Here is a 19,230-nt window from a genome sequence, read left to right on the forward strand (position 1 = left end):
CCAACTCTAAAAGTCCAGCAGCCAGGCAAGAAACTTGGAGATAATTCTCTCAAGAAACTCAATAGTCCCAAAGTAAAGATCTCCTGAGACACATATGGGGGACACCCCAACACAATCACTAGCAGTAAAGCCAAGAATCAACAAACCCACTCAAGCTGAACTGCCAATCAGGTTTTTAATGCCTCACTCTATTTTTTTTAAGTTTATTTATTGGGGCACCTGGGTGGCTCAGTTGGTTAAGCATCCCACTTCGGCTCAGGTCATGATCTGAGCTTCATGAGTTTGAGCCCTGCATTGGGTCCTGTGCTCACAGCTAGGAGCCTGGAGCCTGGAGCCTGGAGCCTGGAGCCTGGAGCCTGGAGCCTGGAGCGTGGAGCTGCTCAGGATTCTGGGTCTCCCTTTCTCTCTGCCCCTCCACCACTCACAGTGTCTCTCTCTGTCTCAAAAATAAATAAATATTTTTTAAAAAGTTTATTTATTTTCAGAGAGAGAGAGAGCACAAGCAGGGGAGGAACATTTTGAGAGGAAGACAGAATCCCAAGCAGGCTCCACATTGTCAGCACAGAGGCCAATGTGGGGCTCGAACTCAGGAACTGAACCATGAGATCATGACCTGAGTTGAAATCAAGAATCAGAAGCTTAACTGACTGAGCCCCAAGGCCTCACTCTTAAATATGAACAGAATAGTCAACCAAGTATCACCAGCTGTTTGATTGAAGTCTCAATTGTGAAAGACAGTGACAAAAACAGGAAAAAAATTCCTGAAGGAAACAGACAATTCAAAGAACAGAAAAAATACACACACACACTTAATCATATTACTAAAAAGAGAACAAGATGTTATACTAAAGGAACAGAGAAGAAGAAAAACCTTTTGAAAATTAAAGGTAGCACGGTAGAAAAAATTTCAATGAAGATGTTGTCATTTATATCAAGAAAATTTCACATAAATGAAAACAAAAAGGCAGCGATGGAAAATAGGAGAGGAATGAGTAACACATTATGGAATCAATCCACGAGGTCCAAAATCCAAATAATAGGAGATACAAAGAAAATATAGAAAATGAGGGGAAGGAGGAAATAATACAGGAAAATTTCTGAAAGTATTAGCTTCCTGACTGACAAGGCCTAAAATGTACCCACCACAATGAATGGGAAAAAAAAAAAGCCTACATGGTCAAGAAGTTTCAGGGATAAAGAGATTCCCTAAAAGTTTCTAGAAAAAAAAAAAGAGAAGAGAAATTACCTATAGGACCTAAAGTAGCATTTAGACTCATACAACACTGGCAGCCAGATGACAATCAAACCATGTCTTCAAATTTATAAAGGCCAATTATTCAAACACAAATCTAGAAATCTAGAGAAAGTTTAAGCCATGTGTCAGGAATGAAAAGACACTTACAGACACGCAAAAGCTCTAGAAGTTTACCTCCTAGGCACTCTTCCTCAGGAAGCTAATGGAGGTCGTATTCCATCCAAAAGGGGATATAAACCAGAAAAAGGAAGACAGGGGCTCTGGGAGACAGGACAGGAAAGCAGCAGAGGGCCTCAGGAGCCTAGGATGGAAGATTCTCAGAAAAATGTCTTCCGGGGAAAAAACTGAACTCAAGTTGTTGAGCATAGGGAGAATATAGATGAATGTTTGACAGAGCTCTTAGAGCATTTGTGGAAAAAATTAGCAACAGGTTCATAAAAAACTAAACCAATGGAAAAATGAGGTAATTATTCATGTCAGTAAAAAGTTATAAACATCCATCACATCATACACTATATATACACACATATATACACACATATATACATACACACACACACACACACACACACACACACACACACACACAAAACAGAGGGATGCCTGGGTCGCTCAGTCACCTGAGTGTCCGACTCTTGGTTTCGGCTCAGGTCATGATCCCAGGGTTGTGGGATGGAGCCCCGCATCAGCCTCCCTCAGTGCAGAGCCTGCTTGAGATTCTCTGTCTCTCTCTGCCCCTTTCCCCCACGCGCTCTCACTCTCTCTTGCTAAAAAATAAAAAAGATGAAGTGCAGTATTATGTGAAAAAAAAACAGGTGCAGAACAGAGTCCATATTAAGCTACCTTTGAGCCAAGAAAAGCTTATTTTTTAAAAATAAGCAAAAACAAAATTTGTTACATATAGAAGGAGGTGGGGAACTGGGTAGAAATGAAAGCTAGACCTTTCTAAATATACATTTATTTTGCAGATTTGACTTTGCAACCACGTAAATATTTTACAAATATAAAATAAAATTTAATCAAAATGAAAAAACTACAAGCCCTAAAATTTGAAAGCAAGCAAAATGAAAAAAAATTAAAAAGAACCCATATATCAAGTATCAAGTTAGTGGCTTAACTACAAAGAACATAGAGAGGTACTATTTCAAGAGGCATGATAATTAAAAAAAAAAAGAACTGGACATACATCTTGAGCTCTTTTCAGTTATCATTTGTTGGTAATAATATTGGTACTCTTGTTTGGAAATTATTATATATATATATATATAGTAGGATACATATATGTGTGTGTGTGTATATATATACATTAGGATACATATAAGATATATATATGTAGTAAGATAATAAATAAGTAATTATTTTAATGTTGTCAGGACTAAAATTTTCATTGTAAGACAAAAGACAAAAATCAAAGGATTTAAGTAAAAGTTCTGTCATTCCAAATTCGATTTGAATATATCACTATGAACTAATATTTTCTCTTTAAAAAATATTCCCTAGCTCTGCCCAGTAGAAAGGCCTTGAAGTATTACCAATCCAGTATAAATAAGCACCCCTAAGCACCCATACTGTAGCCTCCAAATACCATTTCCCACTAAAAGAGACAAGGATTCCTTGAAGAAATGGCTGATTCCCAGTCTCAAGCAGAAAACACATTAGATGTGCTAGAAATATCTTAGCTTTACACAACTATCAGGGCCATCCTAAGGCTCTTATCTAAGACAATGTAGAGAGGTTCTGATTGGTTAAAAATGGAACTTGAGTATCAAAAAATAATAGTAAATGCAGTAGACTAAAACATATCAAGTATGTTAAATATCCATGAGTTTACAGTGATACTGAAACAAACAAATGTAACTAATCATCGTTTGAAGAAGATGAAAGAACCAAGGATTTAGCCTGTATTGATTGTATCAGTACATCAGGGTAACCAAATAAGGATAAGGAATAAGGAAAAGTGATTTTTAGAAGAATTCCAACTAATAAATGAAGAAAACATGATAGACTAGGCAATGATCACCAATGGCTGCTAAAACCATTACGTGAAAAGCTAACAGAATTTTTTTTGAGGGGGAGAGAGAGAGAGCGAGCGAGAGAGCATGAGTGGGGGAAAGGCAGAGGTGGGGGCAGGGAAGAGAGGGAATCTTAAGCAGGCTCCACGACCAGCGTGGAGCCCAACACAGGGTTCAATCCCATGACCCTGAGATCATGACCTGAGCCGAAATCCAGAGTTGGACGTTTAACTGACTGAGCCACTCAGAGGCCCCTACAGGAAATTTTTCAATGAGTGGATCGAGCTGATGACACTGAATCCACTGTTCAATCTTAACATCACCAAGAGGGCCTATCAGACATATATGCATTAAAAATATTCTCACCTCAAATTAAATCTGAATCGAATCAACATTCTAGATCTACCAGTTTACAGGAAATACTGGCGATAGAGGAAGAACATTAAATGACATCATGAGAATTCAATAAGCAAAATCCAGCACAAGAGGAGCATTGTACAGTTCAGTTGGTTGAGCGTCTGACTCTTGACTTTGGCTCAGGTCATGATCTGACATTAGTAGGTTCGAGCCCTGTATCAGACCCTGTGCTGGCAGCATGGAGCCTGCTTGGGATTCTGTCTCCCTCTCTCTCTCTGCCCCTCCCCTACTTGGTCTCTATCTCTCTCTCAAAATAAACTTACAAAATCCAGAACGAGAATTTCCACAGGAAAACCAATCAGTTTCTTCAAAAAATAAATTGTAAGAACAAAAAAATTAAGAAGGAAGGGTACTTACAAATTAAAAGAGAAGAAAGAGACATGTTAATTAAATACAAAGTGTACACCTTGTTTGAATACTGATTTGAACAAACCAAATGTAAAACTCAAACCATTTATGTGATAAATAGGTGTCAAATCTGAACATTTATTGGATATTTGATTATATTATGGGTTAAATATTTGTTTCCAGGTGTAATAATGTTATGAAGTTATGTTTAAAAAATTAAGTTCTTTATTTTTTTTAATATTTATTTTTGAGAGAGAGAGTATAAGCAGGGGAGGGGCATAGAGAGAAGGAGACACAGAATCTGAAGCAGAATCCAGGATTTGAGCTGTCAGCACAGAGCCCAACGCGGGGCTTGAGCTCGTGAACCGCACGATCCGAAGTCGTCATGACCTGAGCCGAAATTAGACGCTTAACCAACTGAGCCACCCAGACACCCCTGAGTTCTTTCTTCTAGAACTCACACTGAAGTATTTACATTTTATATGATACAATATCTGGAATTTGCCTCACACTAATCCAAATATGTTGGTGGAAGGTGAGGTGGGTGAGAGTATAGATAAAATAAGATTGTACACATACTGATAATTGTTGAAGCTGGGTAATGGGTATGTAGGGTTCATTATACTACTCTCTACTTTTATACGTTTTCAGTTCTTCAAAATATAAAATGAAAGGAAAATTTGTACAATAAAGGAAAATACAATCATATATGTGTGCTTGGCTCAGGAGTGAATATCTACATAACTATAACAATGTCAATACTAAATATTTATTTAACCAAGAATTGTGCTATAAACATAGAAGAAGAAGGGTAATTTGGGAAGAAAGACAAAATAAGAGAGAATTCTTATACACCATAACTGGAAGTCAACAAATAATATGTAACTTCGATAAATCAAAATACATGAGAATAATGTACTATTTGGAAATATCAAACCCCAGAAGAAATAGCTAAAATAATTGCTGTTCTTTCTGGGGAGCAAGATTCAAGAGCATGAAAGGGTGGGGCAGAAGAGCACCATTTTTCCTTACTAACCTGTTAGTAGTATTTGTCTTTGAAAACTATGTACTTCTATTTCTTTAAAGGATTTAAAAAAATTTTAAGTGTGTTTATTTTGAGAGAGACAGCACAAGTAGGGGAGGGGCAGAGAGAGAGAGAGGGAGAGAGAGAATCCCAAGCAGGCTCCATGCTGCCAGTGCAGAGCCCAAGGTGGGGCTTGAATCCACAAAGCTGTGCAATCATGACTGGAACTGAAAGCAGGAGTCAGATGTTCACCTGAGTCACCCAGGTGCCCCTTTGATAGTATTTTATTTAAAGACTGCTTCTTAGGTCTTGGTGCTCTGGCTGTCCACTCCCATAAAATCCATATTTTGACTCAATATTCAAGAGTAGATATTTAAACCTCAAATCAGGACAAACTAGGGTTATCCTATCGTCTTAATGGAATGGAATGTCACTACCACTAACACAGAAAGAGAGATGAAGGTATAAAAAAAAGTGAGAACAACCTAGTGCCATAATATATACAATATTACTTTTATTACAATGGGCATCTGGCCTTTATTTGACTCATGACACCAGGGTCGTGGGATCCAGCCCCATGTTGTGTTCCACACCGAGCGTGGAGCTTGCTTAAGATTCTCTCTTTCTTGGGGCTTAGACGGTTAAGTGCCTGACTTTGGCTCAGGTCATGATCTAACAGTTCTTGAGTTTGAGCCCCATGTCAGGCTCTGTGCTGACAGCTCAGAGCCTGGAATCTGCTTTCAGATTCTGTTTCTCCCTCTCTCTCTGCCCCTCCCCTGTTCACACTCTGTCTCTGTCTCTCAAAAAGTGAATGAACATTAAAAATTTTTTTTAAAAAAAGATTCTCTCTTACTCTCCTCTGCCCCTCTCTCCCATTCACATGCTCTCTCCCTCTAGAATAAATTAGAAAAAAATATGTGTCCTATTAGAAGGTACCACACAAGTGTTAGAAACCTGAATCATTAGGAGGGTGGGCATTGGTAAGAAGCAAAAGGGAACCAAGAGTGTCAGCTGGGAGTCCTATTCAGTCCTTATGAGCAAGGCTTTTGACTTTTTTTTTTTTAAGTTCCACAAGGGCAGGTACCATATCTGCTTGAGTCATCATTGGATCCCCAGCACCTAGCACAGTGCTGGACACACAGGAGGCACTCAATAAATAGTAGGTGCATGAAAAAAAAGGATATAAAAATGTCTTAGAGGCCAACCTTATGATGTAGATGCCGTATCACTTACATCTCTCTTGATATTTCTCAGTTCTATTCTGCCAAAAACACTAGTCTTCCAAATATTTCAGACACTCGCCACTTGTTATACTGCTCTCATCAGTACCTCTCTCCTAATACCTCCTTCCTATTAAATTCCTTGGATGCCTGACATGTGCAATAATGGATTCAGTTCCCTGTCTTGCTCTCCACCCTTCTGGAAATGAAACACTTAGCAATGTTCTCTTTCTGTGTTACAAGGTATGCTTACAAAACAGAGCCCCTCCTCCCCTGTAGCACCAGTAGCCACTCTATTATTAAAATGTCAGGGACACTACTATTACAGACTGCAATGCCTCAGGTCATCTTCAACCAGACCTTGTTCCTCATTACCTGTGCCACTTGATTGTGTTTCTCAGGGATGTTTTTCAAATGGTTAGACCACACACAGATGATGTTTCTGTCTAAAGAAAGAAAAATAATTTGATTTACATTGTTTTCTTGATAAAAGATTATTTAAAAGAAAATGTCTGGCAATTTAAATTCCCTCCTTCAGAGAGGCAAACACAGATTTGAGGCAGCAAAGTGCCTATTCAAGCTCAAGGCTATTTTTCAGAGAAAACCTGTTTCCTGGTCTAGCCATTATGAAGCTTATTATTAATGGAGCTAGTCTGCAATATTTTCTCACATGCTACAAATGCACAGTATGACAAGGTCTGCTTTGTGTTAAGATTTTAACAGGGAAATAAAAGGTAATGGGTTTTGTTTTTGTTACTGAATACTAGAACACTGACGTCATATACTCATTTAATTCAGCACACACGGGGGGAAAAGCCAAGTGCCTGCCCTAATGAACTGTAGTTTAAGCATATGGGTATTAAACAGTGTGACTAATATAAAATGATGGTGTTTCAAGTGGATTTGTTGAAAATGGGTAAATGGAAAGTTCAGGAATGGAATCTTGGAATGGGTACTGGGATTAAATCTCAGAAATACGCCATTGTGATTTCCCTTACTACCACTCACCCCTACCAATTATTTTAAGGCAGATTTATGACAGAAAGCTCTAGTTTTTAGGGATGTAGGACTATGAAACAGAAAAGCCAACTCTGTAATAAAAAGGAGACTGCTCCCAGTACAGAAAGTAGCATAAAATGATGATGACGATAATGTGTGGGCAGCAGCAACATTAACATTTACTAAGTGCTAAATGGGGCTCAGGCATATGACTTTTCAAGGAAAAAAGGGTGAGGGTTGTGATTCCTAGCACTATGTTACAATGACTACCCACCAAAAGGAATCCAAAATTAACTTTGTGATCACGTTCTGCATCAAAGAATTCATCCTTCTCCTTTAAGGCCACCATGTTTTCCACCCCTCTCCACTCCCACTGACACTGTTCCTAAACCTTCCCTCTCCTCTCAGCCCTTGGTTTGTTATTTCTACTAGTCATGGTCTTCAACTGACCTCTCCAGATTCCCAAGTAGTGCCCCACAGTCTTTGGATTGCCATCTGGACCTCAGTTCACAGAGAAGGTGGACTTGTTTCAGTAGCCATTGATGACAGGCTGGAGAAGGCAGGGCAGGAGAGGCACAACAGGACAAATGAAACTGAAGACCACAGCAGTAAAAGGGATGTAAGAATGTTCTCTCATGAGGGCAAACAAATGATGCTTGCTTGGAAGGTATGGCATATGTGAAAGTCCATAGCTGAGGTCAAGACACTCCAGATACTCCATAGTGCAAAGGAGTTTCAATCTTGTCATGACGTATGGGTCAGCAAGCTTTCTCAGTAGAGAGCCAGATAATAATTTTAGGTTTTGCAGGCCATGTGGTTCCTGTCACAATCACTTAACTCTGCCATGCAGTGCAAAAGCAGCCACAGACAATTCATAAACAAGTGAGCTCAGTTATGTTCCAATAAAACTTTATTTATAAAATAAAGCTCAGGTGTGGGACAGATGTGGCCTAAGGCCCATAGTTTGCCAACCTCTGCCATAAATTAAGTTCTGCCTCTCTGAGGCCTCATTAGGTTTCCAAAGTCTGAAATCCTTCTAAGGAGAAAATACTATAGTGGTTGAGAAAGTAGGCTTTGCATTGAATAGACCTGAGTGTGAACTTCAGCTCTGGCAATTTCTAGATGTGTGTCTTGGGGTAAATTATTTAATCTCTCGTCTGTAAAATAATAGTGCCTACCCCTCAGGGTGACTATAAACAGTAAACTAGACAGTGATGTGTGCTAATCACTTAGCACAGGGCCTGGTCCCCAGGAAATGCCCAATAAGTGCCCGGTGATATTATTAGCTTAATAGCTAATAAGGGGACTTAGTAGATAAAGGATAGGGAAGTGGTGGCTTACAAAGGGTATAATAGATGGAGAAGACAACAGAGCCCCTCAGGTCTGGGTATAGATGTTGTCACATTGACACCATTAAGCATTTGGAGGTAAGACTCTAGTCTCTGTAAAATCTTCTTCTGAGCTTCAAATTTCATCTAAAAGGAATATATATAATGAAACAAGAAGTCTTATGCAATATCACCTCAAAGAATGGAAAACAAACAGGATAAGAGAAGGTTGTCCCACAGATTCTTGTGTCATGGTCTGAGCAAATAAGGAACCTATAATGATGGAACAGTAACAGACCTAAGAAGGTATTGGGAGAAAGGTCAAGAGTGAGCTCTTGTATAAGCTCTTCATTTTATCTGATCTTTCAGACTGAACACTCAAGCTATAGGTCGGTGCTGTCCAGTAGAACTTGTTGTGATAATGAAAATGTTTTATATTGGTATATATTCTATATAATATGGTAACCCCAAGCCACACATGGCTAATGAGCATGTGAAATGAAGCTCATGTGACTGAAGAATTGAATTTTTAATCTTATTTAATTTTAATTAACTTATACAGTTACCTTTGCTATAATATGGATTTCTACACTATGCTATGCAAATTACACAAAAGAAATCACAGGGTATTAAAAGTACACTTGTCTTGGGGCACCTGGGTGGCTCAACTGGTTAAGCATCCGACTTCAGCTCAGGATTCGTGGGTTCAAGCCCCGCATTGGGCTCCGTGCCAACAGCTCAGAGCCTGGAGCTTGCATCAGATTCTGTGTCTCCCTCTCTCTCTGCCCCTCCCCTGCCTGCATGCTGTTTCTCTCTCACACAAATAAACAAATGTAAAAAATTTTCAAAAGAGTACCCTTGCCTTGATGAGCACTAATATACAGAATTGTCGAATCACTATCGTGTACACCTGAAACTAATTTAATAATGTATGTTAACTGTACTGGAACTAAAACTCAAAAAAAAAAAAAACACAGGGCTCATGGTAAAAATGGGGTCAGGCACACACATTCCAAAACTTTATCAGTAATGCATATAGAAAAGATAGGAACTGGGGTGCCTGGGTGGCTCAGTTGGTTAATCATCCAACTCTTGATTTTGGCTCAGGTCATGATCTCACAGTTCATGAGTTCGAACCCCTGCATCGGGCTCTGTGTCAACAGTGCAGAGCCTGCTTGGGATTCTCCATCTCCCTCTCTCTCTCTGCCCCTCTCCCACTCACACAACACTCTCTCTCTCTCTCTCAAAATAAATAAACTTAAAAAAAAGAAAAGATAGGAGCCTAACAAAAAAGAGTAATACAGTTTTACACGTTTAAATGGTTGAGAAATGTATAGATGCATACCACAATAAGGATGGCACTTTACCCCGACAAAGACCTGAAGTTTGCTTGTGGAAGTGTCCACTTGTGAGTTATCATGAAGTGGTAAAAGGAGGGTTATGTGTCACACACAGAAAGATATAGCAGCATAAGTGGCTGAGTGTGGTTCATAACACACTCAGTGCGCAATGGTACGCGGCAGACGTTTGAGGTATGTGTGCATGTTCACTTTAGGTATTCTTATGCAGCTCAGTTCTGCCGGGTGCAGTTTCCTTCTTTCATCGGGTATTTCTCGTGGACAAAATCACTCCTAAGCCAACGTGAAATGTGCATTATGTTCAAATTGTTCCCTGATCTATCAATCCCTTGAACAAATTTCAATTTTTAAAACAAGCATTATAGCAGAATTGACTATATTTAAAATCAAACAGCCACATGTAGCTTAGTGGCTACTGTGTTAGAAAGTGCAGGTATTGGGGCGCCTGGGTGGCGCAGTCGGTTAAGCGTCCGACTTCAGCCAGGTCACGATCTCGTGGTCCGTGAGTTCGAGCCCCGCGTCAGGCTCTGGGCTGATGGCTCAGAGCCTGGAGCCTGCTTCCGATTCTGTGTCTCCCTCTCTCTCTGCCCCTCCCCCGTTCGTGCTCTGTCTCTCTCTGTCCCAAAAATAAATAAACGTTGAAAAAAAAAATTAAAAAAAAAAAAAAAGAAAGTGCAGGTATTGATTTTAAGCACCTGCTTGGGTATCTGGGTAGAGCTGTGCAGTCAGGTTTCCTACAAGTCTGGCACCATGCATCCTGATGGAATGGAGAAGTGAAGACTTAAGCTGGGTACCAACCTTGAGCTGTTCCTCATAGCTCAGCCGTCCAGAGTGGTGTCACAACATCAGCCAGCCTTAAATAAAATGATCAAGCACTTCATTCATTATATAAATATGTACTGAGCTCCTACTATGCATAAGTACTTTCTGCCACCATTTTTTCTGGCATTTTACTTATTCAGAAAACCTAACTCTCATGTCCCTGGGGAGATACAGTCTGGGAGAAGAGCCCATTTTGGTGCTGTCTACTTAAGAAAACAGAACAGATGGGCAAAGTTAATATAAGAAAAATCCAGATTTATCAGGAGGTAATTAATCATATTACAAAAGGCTTCACTGTTGGGTTCCTTTAAATAGCTCACCTCCCTAATGCTTTTAAAATATAGTTTGATTTAGAAAATATATTTGTTGTATAAAATGAGGTATGTTTGTGTTTTCATCGCTGCAACGGGACTATTCATTTGTACATTCTTTCTCTGGATCCCTGATTTCCAGCATACCTTCCCTGGACCTTTTTAGGGACAAGGTCCCAGTTTAAGATTTCATTTCTGTGAAAAACACACTTAGAGGCAAGGAGAATATTTTCTGCCATCACAAAGCATTTCCACCAACGTTCCTCCAATGTCTTCAAGACTGCCCTGGGTATTCTAACTTGGGTGCCCCCTAGAATCCTTGCAATGCCATGTTAGTTACATCAGGCATACAGAATTTTAGTAGGCCCAGAGATTCACACTTGCTAAAGGGAAAGGGTATCAGCCTGGGCCTTACCTTTCCTCCTAGGAACCATCGAGTGGTCCAAGATGGCTTGGTTTCTTGTGCCTTTTCTGTCCTCTTTGACACTTCTTGCCTATCATATGCATGAAGTTTCCCTTACATGCTCTGCCCAAAAAGAGCTGTGACCAACCTGGAGGTTTTATGGCACACCAAGGGAGCAGTCCTCGTTTGGAGATGAGACCAAACTTGGAGAAGAAACACCTTAGGCTATGCATTGGGACTCTTCTCATAATCCCTGCCAAGCACCAAAATACTGAAATTCACCTGCATGAAAGGTGAACAAACAGAAGTTGGGAAACAGAAGCACGACTCCCAAAACCCTTCATTCATTTACAAACCCTATGGAAACTCAGCACCCAGCACAGTGCCTGGCAGACTCAATACTTGGTAAAAACAGGCCTGCTGAAAGGAACTGAATTACTGCATGCCGGGCACTGGCTTAGGTTCCCAAAATAAAAAGATGAGAAAAATACATTCTTTGTCCTCCAGGGAAGAGATCAACATACTTGGATACACTTCTATGGCTAATCCCTGTCCATTTTCTACCTTCCCACCCAAAAACCAATCATCCCACTAATATTTAATAAGTGCTGACTATGTGCAAGGCACTGTGCCACACAAGATATGAGAAGGGTCACAAAGGTTACAGTCTAATTGAGAAGATCAAGTGCAGATGCAGGAAACGACAATAATAAATAATGTAATATGCTTAGTTCCTGAAAAATGCTCAAGAAAAACTTCCCAGAGCAGATAAGCCTTGCATCAGGTCTTAAAGGATGGCAGGTAGGTGAATCAGATGTTTGTAGGACAACAGCTAGATGAGTCTGGCTAAAACAATAGTCCATTTTAGGGAACAGAGGAAATGAAGCTGAAAAGTTACATCAAAGTGAGATCTGGAAGAACTTTAATGCCTGAATAAAACATGGACTTTATTGTGAAGGCAACAGTGAGTTGAGGGAGGCTTTATGTAGAAAAATAAAGATGAAATGGGGAGGTTAATAAAAAGCAAGTTCATGGGGCACCTGGGTGGCTCAGTCAGTTAAAGCATCTGACTCTTGATTTTGACTCAGATCATGATCTCACAGTTTGAGGCCCACTTAGGGCTCTGGCTGGCAGTGTGGATCCTGCTTGGGATTCTATCTTTCTCTCTCTCAAAAATAAATAAATAAACTTTTTTTAATGTTTATTTCTTTTTGAGAGAGAGAAACTTTTTTTTTAAAAAAGTTCATTTTTGAGGCATGTGTTTGCAATTGTAAGGAAAATGTCCAAATGGAAACATCTAACAAGTAAATAGAGAAGCAGTACTACAAGTCATGAGAGAAGTCAGAGCTAGAGATTTGAGTGAGTGTCTATAAAAAATACAAGCTGTAAGATTCTTTAAAAAAAATAGCTTTCAGTGAAAAGAAGAGCAAAAGTCCAATGACTACGCCTAGGAAAAAGGCAATATTTGGAGAACAAGAAGAGATGCTGGTGACCTAGGAAAACCAGGACAACACAGGGCTTAGAGGCCAAGGGAGATGCCTTTAAGTAAGGCACTGACATACCCAGTATGTCTGAGGCCAAAGAAAGGTAAAGAAGACAATAGTAAGTGGCAGACAGGAGGGACAAATGAAGGTTTCAGATCCTAGGCATGCAGACCCTAGAGGGAGGCAGACCTGGGTGGTCTCCTGGCTCCACCACTTACTAGTTACTTGGCAAGTTAATCATTCCCTATCACCTTCCTTTTTTTTATCTGTAAAATGGAGATAATAACTGTTCCTACCTCATATCATGGTTATAAGATTTAAATAAGGGATAATTAATAAAAAGTACTCAGCAGAAGATTAAATAGAGATGATGTTTGTAAAACTCTGAGCACAGCATCTAGCACCTGGCAAAAACTCGGTATGTGTTAACTATAAGTGTCATGATGTTTAAAGACAGTATGGGACTGGGTACGGGGAAGTTAAAGTAGGGGTAACTATAAGGCATAAGCTGTAAGAGTTAGAACAGGTGAAAGCCTCACTCTGGAAGGAAGAAGGAATCCATTTTCCTCTAACACATGACTCAGTGTTTTGCCTATTTACCTTATGGTGCCTGATCATTTCTGTGTAACTTGTTTGAGCACCAAGAATATGTGAATGGACTTGGCTGGACACATCAATGATGAGCTGCGAAATTACCTTTTTGCCCTTGTCCTCTACCTTGGATTACATCCCAATGGTAAGTCATACCTAATTCGGAATACACACACACACACACACACACACACACACACACACATCTCCAATGTATGTAATAATAGATTTATTAACAAAGATTCCTCCATGGCTTCCTCTTATTACTGTAAAGTTAGTATGCCATGACCACTAGGTAACTTAAAGGATGCCAACATGGGTGCTATAATATTTAGCCCATATACCATTTTGTGTGTTTACAAAGTACTAAAGAAAGCAACTGTCACAACATGGAAGCATTTGGGGGGAATTTCAAATTTCTAAAAAAAACATTTAAGTTGTACCAAAGTTCAGGTGTTAATGCATAGCACCCTCCATCCAATTTACTCCCAGGAAGAGGCAAGTCATTAATAACATGAGCTTTGGAGCCATATTCTAACCTCAGCCCTGCCTCCCACTAGCTATGTGACTTTGGGCAAGTTACTTAAGCACTAGGAATCTCAGTGTCACCACTCATAAAAACAGGACTAGTAACACCTATCTTTCAGGGTTGTGCTAAGAATCAAACAAGCTCATATGTATGAAGTGCTCAGGGCTGTGCCTAATATGGCAGGCATTCAACACGAGTCACTGCCCTTCCTTAGGCTCTGATATGAAGCACATCACTTGACTTCTTCATGGTTCCATGTGTTGGACCTGCAAAACTAGTGGGATGTAATAAAGTATGCAAGTGCTGTTAGGATAAGTAAAATTATGTAGGAAACTTAAAAAACAAAACACAAACAAAAGAACTTTAATAACATTCTGCATTAGTGCCTGCTAGAGTGTGGTGAGCTTAAGACCTGCTTTGGACCACCTATTAACACTATCAAAAGTGTGTAACCTGCAATAAACATTTTTCTAAAGTGGCACAAATGTATGTATTTGATATGAAGAAATACAAAGGCCAGAGAGAGGAAATGAGTGAAGAGGTAAGAGACAAAGAATAAAGAATGGGCACTGAGAGGGAAAAGGGAGTGGTACTGGTCCCTCCAGATGACAGACAAGGATGAAGGAAGCTGCAGGCCCATTTAGGGATTGCCAGAGGAGGGATAGGAGAGCTGAGAATTGAAGATAGCTATCCATACCCCACAACAATCAGAATTTGTTTTGAGTGTGTAGGTCCTCTCACTGATGAATGCCACCATGACTGTGCTCCACTTGCCCTGTACCCCTCAGCAGGAGGGCCTTTGTCCATCTAGGTCTCTTCCTCCAAATCATCAGATATGGTCTCAAATAGGACCCTACTATCGCCAACCAGTCATCTGTCCTGGTAAAGAGCCTTTCATCATATTTAGTAATTCCTCTAGTGAAATATATTTTTCAAGGCAGAATAATACCAAAGTGGATTATATTTCTTTGTTTCTTGATGTCACAGGGGGCATTTGTCCACTCAAAAGACTTTTCTTTTCATACCTTTTGTTTTAAATAAATGCTTGGGTTTTAAAAAAAATGTGAAAACTGCTCAGTTTCTGCCTCAGGAATTAATCGGAAAGGAACTCAGGGTCCAGAGCTGCCAGATAGGAAGGTAGACTACGTTTCTAGGGCTAGGATAGCTAACCTGCCTGAGATGCCCAGAGAGGTTCCAATCTGTGATAGGTCTGATCCGTGTGGGGTCAAGGAGCTTCTTGGAGCAAAATGTTCACCCACAGACAAGGGTCCTGCTTACACTCTCTGTTCACTCTTCCTTCAGTTGGCCTAGTCCCAGACACGGTTCTTGGATAAACCAGATGGACATAAGGGTGTAGTGCTGAGTCCTCACGGCAACCCACATTCAATCAGGTCCTTCCCCCACCAAACCGCTTCACCAGCCCCTCCCTCCCCCTCTTCTTCGGGCAAGTTCTACCCACCTTGTCTGTAATTAAGACTGTCACTGAATTTGGGCGAGGGGTGCAGGGCCAGGGGAGGGCTGAGGTCAGAGCACCGGCTGCCGCAGGGCTGCACGCAACCTCGTACAGGCAGGTCCCTTCCGTGTCCATGCCTGCCTGCTCAATGCCCCGTCCCGCGGGCAGACTGGCTCAGTAAGCAGTTTTCTATACAGTGAGGGTTCAATCGGGCTTTCTGAGCTCTCCACGTACCCCCCACCATACCTTTGTAACCAATAAATCCTCTTACGAACCTGAGGCGGCGAACGAAAAAGCCAGCCAACGGCCTGAATGGCTGCCGCTAGTGAGAGTCACTTCCTGGTACGCAGGGCGGCTCGACTCCCGACGCACACGCAGCCAGCCCGGGGCAGTGCGCGACGGGACGCGGGGCTCCTCCCAGGCGCCGGGCAGCCGCCCCTGCCCTGGGAAGACAGTTTCGGGGGGCTCCTTCTGTCTACTTTGCCGAGGCACTTCTCTAGAGACCTTCCTCAAAATCACTAAACGCCCCGTTGCCCCCCACCTGCCCTCCCTAAGGTTTCTGCCCTAGGTCCCCTCTCCTCCCCTCCCAGCGACCCCGCCCACCGTCTGCACTTCTCGCCCCATTGGTGGATCTGGATAAGTGTGAACAGTGTGCTACCCACCTCTGGGGTGTTTGCAATTTAACTCAACCAAAATTGCGGGCTCAGATCCATGACGGGTTGGAAAACTGGGAGATGAAGGGCGGGGTGGTTTCTTCAAATCGCAACCTTTCGTAAAAGTCGGCCCTATTAGGGGCCCTATGGTTTTCAGGCATTCGTTCCCCTATTTTATATTGCTTCAGAAAAGTGTTAAGTTCTTATGACAAGGTAATCCTGGTTTCTGAAGTGGATCCACGCAGGGCTATTAAATCCTAAAACCTCAGGACAAGAATTGTTTTTTCAACTTCAAAATACAGAAGGAGGCTAGCTAGATACCACTAATTCATTTGCCAGCTCCTGGACTACATTCAGTGATTCCTCTAATTTTTACAGAGGTCAGGAGCCCAGCCAAAGGAGTAAGAGAACGTTGAAGAATGCACACACAAAATTGTTTTGAATAGAATTAAGATTTACAGCAAAGTAAATCTACATTAAATGACACTTAATTTTTATGTTTTTTTTTTAAGTTTATTTATTTTGTGAGAGAGAGAGCGGTGGAGGGGCAGAGAGTGGGAGACAGAGGATCCCAAGCAGGCTCCACACTGTCAGTACAGGTGCCCGATGTGGAGCTCGGAACCCGAGAACAATGAGATCATGACCTGAGCTGAAGTCGGAGGTCTAACGGACTGAGCCACCCAGGCTCCCCAATTTTTATATTTAATAGTAATTGGGCTTTACTGGAAAGCACTTTATAGCCAACATTTCAGTTCTTTATTTATTCAAAGTATAACATGCCTATTAAGTGCAAGGCATTAGCCCTAGTGAGTACAGTAGTGAGTTAAACATGGCCAAGTACCTCAAATAACAGCAAACATTAAGTCAACCAGACCAAATTTCAAAGCCCAGACCCACCAGTTATAAGCTGTATGAACTTGGGAAAGTTACTTAATTGCTCAGTGCCTCAATTTCCTCATCTGAAAAAAATGTCCATAATAATCACACCTACCTCACAGTGTTGTGATAAAGATGAAATAAGTTAATATATGCAAAGTACTTAGAACACAGTAAGTACACACTCAGTAAGTGTTAGCTATCATCACCCAAAAATAATTTTATATACTGTGTATGTATACACACATGCATATGTGGGTATATACCATTTCAAAAAAAGAGAGAAAGAGAGAACTTTTACTTTCCATTCCAAAGGCTTGCGTAGGTAAATGCTTGACTCTATTTATGGTCCTCCTAACCACTCTAGTGGTTCTTAAGCACTATTAGAACTCAAACCATTGCTTCAGCTTTCTAGGCCTGCACATTGCTATCAAATGAGACCAGGCTGGAGAATGTACCTTTGGTTCTCTTCTCCCTTTCTCTTCTTTTAGTCCCCTGTTATGCATATAACTGGCTTTATTCCTTTCCTCACTCTTTTTTCTTCTCCTTCCCATGCCCTTTTGCTCCATTATCAGTTTCTCATCTTGGCATTCATTGTTGTGCCTAGCACAAAGTCAGATTCCCTAATAGGAGCTCAATGAATATTTGATGAATTGATTTGACTCTTCCCCTTGTCTACCTGAAAGGGAAAGGGCATATATTCACTCACTCCCAACCCTACTTTTCTGAGCACCCAAGCGAACTCCTTAAAGCAAGTCTGTCATTTGAGAAGGTAGACCCCTGAGGGGTAAAGAGAGAAAAGAGATTAAGGAAGCTATAATGTAATTATTTAGCCTTTAACCCTTTTATATTTATTTAATCTGATAAAGCATGTTCTTCTATAAAAGAGAAATCATTAGCTTTGTAAGAGGGGAAAGAAATATCCCATATTATAGTAAAGGTTGGACTCTTCAACTGGAAAGTCAATAAATGGACATGTCATAAGTGACAAGCAATATTGTTAAATTAAATAAGAGCTGAAACCGAGATAACCTTTGCTTGACTTTCTTATCAGCAAACCAAATCACAACAAGGTGAAGTCTCTAGAAATTTGTCAAATGTTCTCATTTTGATCCAAAGAAAAAATTTCTGAGAGGCTACAGCATTAGCATTCAGAAATAACATGTATTACAATCACTTCTAAGGGCACCTGGGTGGCTCAGTCGGTTAAGCGTCTGACTCTTGATTTCAGCTCAGGTCATGATCACAGTTCATGGGATCGAGCCCTGAGTCAGGTTCTGTGCTGACAGCATGGACCCTGCTTGGAATTCTCTGACTCTCCCTCTATTTCTCTCTCTGTCCCTCCCCTGCTCACGTGTGCAAGAGCACTTTCTCTCTCAGAATAAATAAATAAACATTTTTTAAAAATCACTTCCATTAACCAGATTCTCCATTAATCACATTCTTGACCTTAGGACTTCATTAGAGGTTGTGAGGGATAAATGTACAGACCACAACCTCTAAATTGTGTGACCTGATGGAAAGACTCACAACGGAAGACTACACAGCCTTGGGCTTTGGTAATTCTAGCAAAGCAGTATATCATCTTAATAGTCAGGGAAGGAAAAGAATGTGAAAATTGAGTTGAATGCATAGGATTTGAATAACCCGAGGAGAGGTAGGAGCTGCAACGGGAAAACAAGAATGAGCAATTTGTGTCCAAGGCCCAGGAGGAGGCAGGCCAGGCTAGACAGGAGAGTTGTGCTGAAGTCATTAGTGATCTGGTTGATCACGTCAATAGGTCAGGGATGATAATAAAGGGCCTGGAGTGCTGGATGAGGGATTTGATCTAGTTTCCTTCACGATAGGCAGCTAATGAAGAGTTTTGCATGAGATGTTTCTGAAACAGAACTCTAGATGCTGTGTGTAGGATAGATTTTAGGGTGCAGTGATCTGAAAGCTGAGGGAGACTGCTGCAATTATCCAGATGGGAGGTGCTAAGTCTATGTGCTAAGGCAGAGCACAGAGCACTGAGTTCTGCAAGAATTTCTCAAAATGTGGGCAAGGGCTCATCTACAATGTAATCCTCAGGGATGATTGTAACAAATGGGGATTACTGAGCCCCACCCCACACCTACAGAATAGAAATCTCAGGGGGATAGGCTCAG

The sequence above is a fragment of the Lynx rufus genome, unplaced genomic scaffold, assembly GCF_022079265.1.
Source record: "Lynx rufus isolate CCGP_SWC_20201006 ecotype Redwood Valley unplaced genomic scaffold, mLynRuf1.p SCAF_14, whole genome shotgun sequence".
NCBI classification, from domain to species: Eukaryota; Metazoa; Chordata; class Mammalia; order Carnivora; family Felidae; genus Lynx; species Lynx rufus.